Source organism: Chelonia mydas, chromosome 5, assembly GCF_015237465.2.
Source record: "Chelonia mydas isolate rCheMyd1 chromosome 5, rCheMyd1.pri.v2, whole genome shotgun sequence".
NCBI classification, from domain to species: domain Eukaryota; kingdom Metazoa; phylum Chordata; order Testudines; family Cheloniidae; genus Chelonia; species Chelonia mydas.
The window spans coordinates 32,441,157-32,448,719 of record NC_051245.2 but is presented as its reverse complement, the minus strand read 5'-3'; positions in this window follow the sequence as shown (position 1 = coordinate 32,448,719).

The following is a 7,563-nucleotide window of genomic DNA, read 5'->3' as shown; positions in this document are numbered from 1 at the left end:
AGATCCCTAATATCCTTATCAATTTAAAACAATCTTCACTCCTGTAACTTACCCTTTTCAGCACCGCCAGAAGTAACAGTTTCAGTTGATAAAATGATATACCAGCATTATAGAAGAATTCCAGGCTCAACTAAAGAAAGAAGACAACCCGAATTAACAACTCAAACCAGGACAAAGCAAACAAAACAATCTCAAAGAAACAATAAAACAAAGTGGAAGCAAACCATGAAATGCTTAAGAACTCCAAAAATTAGCCTCAAAGCAGGTTTTAGTAGATGCTAAGGGAAATAAATTCCTATCTATCTAGGTAAGAAGTTTGTGGGCCTGATCCTGTGAAGTGCTAAATGCCACAGTAGTATCTGTTAAGCTTGCCATTACCAATCCCCTAAGTTATGCTTTACCTTTTGTTTTACCACTTTATGGGTAAGCAGGTCTGTCCTGTATTTGGAAGTTTTCAGAATAGTTGAGCCCATTTCTACAGACCACACCAAATAAATGAAATACTAGATTTCATAGTTGAAACACATTAGAAACAATCATAAATCTTGCAATAATACTTTACATACAGTGTCTTGTCTCACTTCACCTGGGCATGCCAACCACTGCTTTTAAGATAAACCACAATTGACAAAGGACGGGAAACCATTCTAACCTAAGTGTGCAGTGCTTTATATCGGTCCTTACTTTTACACAGCACAGTGGTTACTATTCAAATTACTACAGTTTTACAGGTATTCCCTACATTAAGTTGTGACGCTAAAAGCACCCCAGTACAAGATGGCAAAGGGCTCCTGGGGATATAACAGTAAATCTCAGCTGGCCTGACCAGTGCAATATACCTGACACCCTGTCATGATAATCACTTGAAAACTGATAACACACTGGTCATAAATATCACTGGGAAATGTATGTAACAATGCTGTATGTGAAATTAGGGAAACTCTGATATTATGTTTTTGAGTCTTTTAACAGACAGAGGGGACAAAACAGTTTACTGTTATCGTAATCTGTATTTAAAAGGTATTGTGTAAAGTATCATATGCAAACTGATAACAAGCTGGTCCCAAAAATCATTGTGTGATGTATGTACAGGGTGTGTACAAAGAGTTATAAATTCATGCTGGAAATACATTCTTAAAAGGTGTTTGGCAGGTAGTTAATAAAGCCCAGCCTGCCTGAGACAAAGGAACATGTATTTTACTTGTCTGACCAGCTTGATTGCAGAGGACAATGAAAAGTGTTATTTACATGTAAGGTAAACAAAGCCACCAAGCTAGTAAGTACGGGAGATGACTGCTTAATGATCACTACAGGAGATGGCGCCTGTACCTTCTGGGCTCTTTAAACAGAAATAATGATCTTTGGAGTAATATGGGGGGGGGCAGCAAAGAGACATCTGACTCATCCATCATCTGGGAGAACAAAGAAGCCAGTGCTTTGTATCTATGAAAGATGGGTCCTCTTGCTAAATTAGTTGGGCAATGTGGATAACCTGGTGTGAGTAAGAATCTATGTTAGGCAAAGCTTTACCTTGCTAGAATTAAATTTTAGACACCAGAAAACATGTTATTTTTGTTTTGTTTGCAACCCTTTCATATCTCTTTCACTCTTGCTTGAAATCACTTGAAATCTATGTTCTTTGTTCATAAACGTATTCTTGGTTTTACTACAAACTATCTCAGGGCTGTGCATTAAGGTGGAGTGACCATCCCAGCTGAGCTAACAAGCTGTTGTGTGTACTGGCTCTTTGGAGGCAGTGAACTTAGTGGTACCTCTAAGAGGGACTGGACACTTCAGGGGAGAAGTTTGAGGGAGACTCAGGACCAAAGTGTTGTTGGGGGTCATACACAGCTAGATAATATATACATACATAGTATAGACTGTAGTTATCCCCAAAGATGGTTGTTTTCAAACCTGAAACATGAAAGAAATCAACAGCACATACAGGTAAATGCTGCAGAGTCTACCATCTACATCATTAGTTTAATTGTAGATAACAATTATAGGACACAGAGGCAAGAACTGATTTAAAAACCAATGTAAAGTTTAATAGTTTGTAGTTGTTCAATAACTTATATTGTGTCCATTGTTGATATATATTTATTCCTCTTTTCCTTTCTATCATACATGTCAGATCTCAGCTATCTTGTCATCAGTGTTGCCTGGAGACAAGTGTGTTCTCAAAAATCTAAATTTTATGAGATCTCCTTTCTCCCTATGAACAATTGTGAGTGCTAGAGCAACAGAAATGCTTTTGTTGACAAAGCCAATATTTTCAAAAGCGACGAGTGAGTTTGAGTGCCCAGCGCAGACTCTGTAAAGATGCCTGATTTGCAGAAAGTGGCTGCTCAGCCCTTTCTGAGCACCAGATCCCTCTATGTTATCTCAATTTGATCACCTAAAATTGAAGCATTATGGATTTTTTTTATGCAGAATATACCATTTCCAAAAGAAAACGTTTACCTAAGGCCCCCAATCCTGAAATAAAATCCACATAGATTTACATGAACTCCTGATGTAGTAGTAGCAGGAACCTGCACAGGCAAAAGGTCCACACACATAGATTTCATTGCAGGATTGGAGTCTAAACACATAAAAATCCAAAATCTTATAAAAGATACACCATAAGTTTTCCCACATGTGGCCAGTGATACATCATTATAGCTGTCTGTCTGATAGCATCCCATAACCTGGTTAGCAATTCTTCTCCCTTGATATGATAAATAGTGCAAACATTATGGAGTGAGATCTCTTTGATTTATGAAAGTCTTAAAGCAGCAATATGTACCTGCTCATTTGATATCGGCAACAACAGATGCTAGAAATACTCGGGTAGCCTTTACTGCAGTTTGTTTTTCTACTGGAACATTACAAAAACAGAAAAAAAAATATTATTTGAAACTTAGAACTAGGATAAATACAGCATGAAATTCTATTTTGAGGCTTAATCCAAAGCCCTCTGAAGTCAATGGGAGTCTTCCCATTTGACTTCTATAAGCACTGGGTTGGGTCTTTACTAGTCTCAAAACACTGTGGATAGATTCTTTCAAAATCAAATCAGTTTGATTATGCTGTCTGACTTGGTGCATTAACATAATGTTGCTCCCCTTCTAAACATACATTATTTGCAACGCCTGTTCTGAGTTATGCATGTTTAAATTAAGTCTTTTTATCCTCTTTTCAGCTATTAATCTCCAAGGCCTAACAAAGCTGTCTTGCTTCAGGACTCTAACTCCTTAGTTTGTAATTTATTCTTGACTTAATAATAGTTCCTTTTTTCTTATCCTTATAATACCACACTCATGTGTATAAACATTTGTAGAAGCCTGAAATAATTTATTTTAACATTTTGCATGGAGAATTATGTAGTATTGGCATAAATGGTGAGGGGAAGGAGGTTATGTTTTTACTCTTTTCTTCTTTAAAGTAGGGTGCAATGGGCATGTAATTAGCAGCAATTTTTTTGCTTAGCATCTGAATTTAATCTTAAGTTATTTCCCCATTTCCTAGACTGGTTAGGATAACATTTCCCCACTTCTCCTTTCTTCCCCACCCCTGCAGTGAAATAAGTCTTTCAAACTTTTTCTGTTTCACGGGTCCTCCTACTGAATGTTGAAGATATTTGAAAATGTTTAATTTTTGTTAGAAGAAGTGATGAGCTTCATAAGTACAATAAGTGGGAAGACAAAGCTTTTCAAATGCTGAAAGTGAAGTGTTCAAAAAAACTGTAGGGTTTGCACAGCACTCCAATCAGTATAAAAATGGTTCAGCTACTAAATGCAATAAAAGACTTGTTTGTAATCCAGATCATTACCTAGCTCCCATATTTCACTTCAAATGTTAATCTCAGGTTTTTCATAGACTTATAGTTGCAAAGAAGCCATGCTGTTCTGATATATATATTTGTGTGCGTTTGCATTTGTGACATTGTCATTTATCAAAAGTCTCTAATTTCCATTAGCAATCCCTAAACTCAATCTCCCCAAAGCTTCTTGTCCCTCCAAATGCCTAATTTGTGCCTCCATATATATCTGATCAAAAGCAATTCGTATGTACAAGATGAGCCACACTGGATAACCATAATTTAACCATGTGAAAACCAAGGGGGAAATTTTCAGGTGGTTAGCTTCCCTTTTCCTTTATGTGAGTTGTAGTCAAAACATTTACATTCACATTTAAATATGCTTAAATCTCTATTTGGTTGAACTGTTATTTTCTATATGTAACTTTTTGATCAGATGTGTAGGATTCCTTACACTGGAAGCAAAACATAAATTTTGAAAACTATATTTTAAGCTACCTCTTTGTTAGTAAATGTTTATACAGTGAACAATGTTTTAATTAGAATTACTGTGGTAAAGAATGTCTGTTGATCTTCTTTTAGCTAATCTCACTTGGGGTTTGCAATTACCCTCTTTTGACCTTGTTCTACGTCTCTGTCTCTTGTGTCATATCCAGACACAATGCAGAGTTGTTCTGTTTTGTTTTTATTAAATGAAAGTTAACACCTCCACAAGGATCACACGAGACAGCTGGTTAAACCCCAAAAGGATAGATAATATGTAATTAGGAAGAACTGCCACTTCCATTTCCTACAGCTAATAGACAAGTTTCCCAACACAGATTGGTACCAGGTCGCCTGCTGGCAACTCGGGCAGGTTCCAAATGTTGGAACAATTATTAAAGCCATTTTGTGAGTTAAATTTTTTCCTCTATATTTCTTATGTAGACTCAAATTATATGATTTCAACAGCGGTGCTAAAAACCCTGTGCTTTAGAAACAAAGATAGGAATTCCAAAAGTGCACTGCTTGGCCTACCCCTGCTTCTACTGAGATCAGTGGGAGTTCTACCATGAGCTTCAAAGGGAACAAAGCTAGGCCAAGGCTAAGCACCAGGTCGACAAAGGTATTTAGGAGTCTAACTTCCACTGATTTCAAAGGAAGAACCCAACCCCAAAAGGTAAAAGGAAGTTAGATATAAAGAAAAAATTAAAATTGAAAAAGATACTGAAGTTTAATGAAAAAACAAAAAAATTACACCCTTTTTATTGTGAAATTAGGAATATCTGCACATGTAATCACCAGGAAAATGAGTACTTCATTCAATGACAGAACAAAATTGAATTCACATTGTAATCAGCTCCCAGACTTTAAACAATTAAAAAAACCCCAAATCTAATGAGAGAAATGTTATTTGTATTTCATGGGTTGTAAAATATAACTTTTAAACATTCCCTATGATGTGACTACATTACATATTATGCAGTTTTGTCCACCGCTGTACTTCCAAACACAACTGAATGTTAGCATTTATGTCATGAAGGAATGTCTTGAGTGTTTTTTTTTTTTTTAAATGAGCTTTTCTTATCTGCCCAGACTTTTGTTACAGCACTGGATGCAGCTCAAGTTAAAGTTCTTCTGCTACCTTGTGGTTGTAACTTTAAAATACCATATATTCTGCAATCCAACGTACAGAATTATTGGATGTGTATTTTTATTTGTGGCAATTTCAAGTCAGCTAAACAAGAGTTTTATGTCATCCTGCCTAAACCTACATCAGAAGATAACTCCAATAGGATCCTTTGGTTCAGATTCATTTTCATTCATCTGCCCACTATTTTGAGTCCCAATCTTCTTTCCCGCTTTGTGGTTTGGGGGCATATCGACAGAGCACATATGAAAAGCTTGCATTGTTGCGCTCTGTGTTGTACCTGTTCTGGTGACAGACTGAACAGGTCACCAGAGTTCTGAGGCTGCCAGTCATGAACAAGTCATGAACAAGTCATTTATAAAGCCAGTCACGAACAAGTCATGAACAAGTCATTTATAAAGCCATTACTTCGTCCTCCTTCAAATCCTTCTTCAAGAGACACTGCTGCCATGAAGCCTATGGGAAACGATCAACTCATTATGGTTAGGTATAAGGCCAGTAGGGACTTCTGATGTTTATCTTAGCTATTTGGCCTGCATGAATGCATGTTATAATTGGGTACCCTCGGTTTCATTCCCACCATGCTAATTGTTCATTACCACTACTTGATGGATGGTATCTTAGAGTATAAACTCTTTGAGGTAGAGACCAACTTTTACACTATTTGCAGAGCACCTACCACAATGGGGGCAGGCAGGGGGACTAATGTAATACAAGTATTAAATAATATCAAAGTGGATCCTTCATGGATAGTTCTGGTTATAGGATTTCTTTAGGATTTCCTGAATCATCATTATATTTGGATCTATGTGTCTATTCTGAGTTATTCTGTTCTCTAAGTTGTATATAACTGTACTGTCATGACCCAAGGTCTCAAATCTGGGTCTGCAGGGTTTATAGGAACAGCCCTGCTCTAACCCTCCATCTGGCAGCCTGCTGATCCTTGCTTACCTGGGACCCATGAAGCCCAGCCCCAGTTTGAAGCTTCACCCCTGCAGTACTATTGGCAGAGTCACCGAGCAGCTGATTGGCCTCCAGGCCCTACGTAAGCCAGGAACGGGAAGGTATCTGAACAACTGGGCATCACCCTGTTCTGGACTGTGTGCCTTGTGCTTCCTGCTCCTGCTCCTCTGGCTTGATTTCCTGGCATCCCAACCCAGTGTTACTCCTGGCATCTGATTTGTGGTTCTGATCTCCATTTTGTCTCCTGACTCTGAGTTCCTGGTGTTCTGACCTGGCCTGACCTTGGTTCCTGATTTATGGTTCTGCTCTCTGGTTTTTCTTCTGCCTCTGACCTCCTGTTTTTCTGACTCCTGTCTTGTGCTTGTGGACTCTGGCTCTGAGTACTAGGTCTGGCTGCCCACAACCTGGCTCTGACAAGTACATTAACAAAAGGTAAAGTAACAAATAAAGGTATCTAAATCCTCTATGGTAATTGGGCCAGATTCTGATCTTGGTTACAACAGCAAAGTCAATTGAGTTACGTTGGATTTATAGTGGTGAAAATTAGACCTGACCTATTAGTTTAGTCTATTTATTTATAGGAGGAAGTACTCAGGCCCACATCCTCAAAGATACATAAGTGTTTCTCTGCTCAGTGATACAATTCCTAACCCCCAGACACTCTGCCACTTAATAGACCCTCATCGCTGAGCTAGGCATGCAGGCTTCTCATACAATGCATGGGAGAGTTAGGAACCCAAGGAAGGGATTCTGAGAAGACAGCAAGTTGAGTAGAGATCCACCTAAGCTACTCAAGAGAGAAATACTGAGGCAGGATGTGGAGATGGGAGGGGCTCAGGTTCCTAAACAACTGACCTGGTGTACCTCCTTCCACTTGGGATCCTTAGCCATGAACCTCTCCTGGAGTTAGGCACCTAAATCAGGTCAGCTACTTAGGTAACCTATGCCCTAGCAGCTGAAAGCCCTTCCCCTCCCTCACATTTGGTTATGTGCTTTCAGAACTTTCACTTCTAAGCTGGGGTTTCATTCTCTCTCCCACTTGTTACCCCTCTCATGCTTATCTTATGTCTCCCTGTACCTGGCTATCTCTTGTGTGGGTGCTGTGCTATTAGCTGTGAGGCCGCATCAGGGCTTAGGTGGCTTTCTGAAAGCTGACCAGTAGTAATTC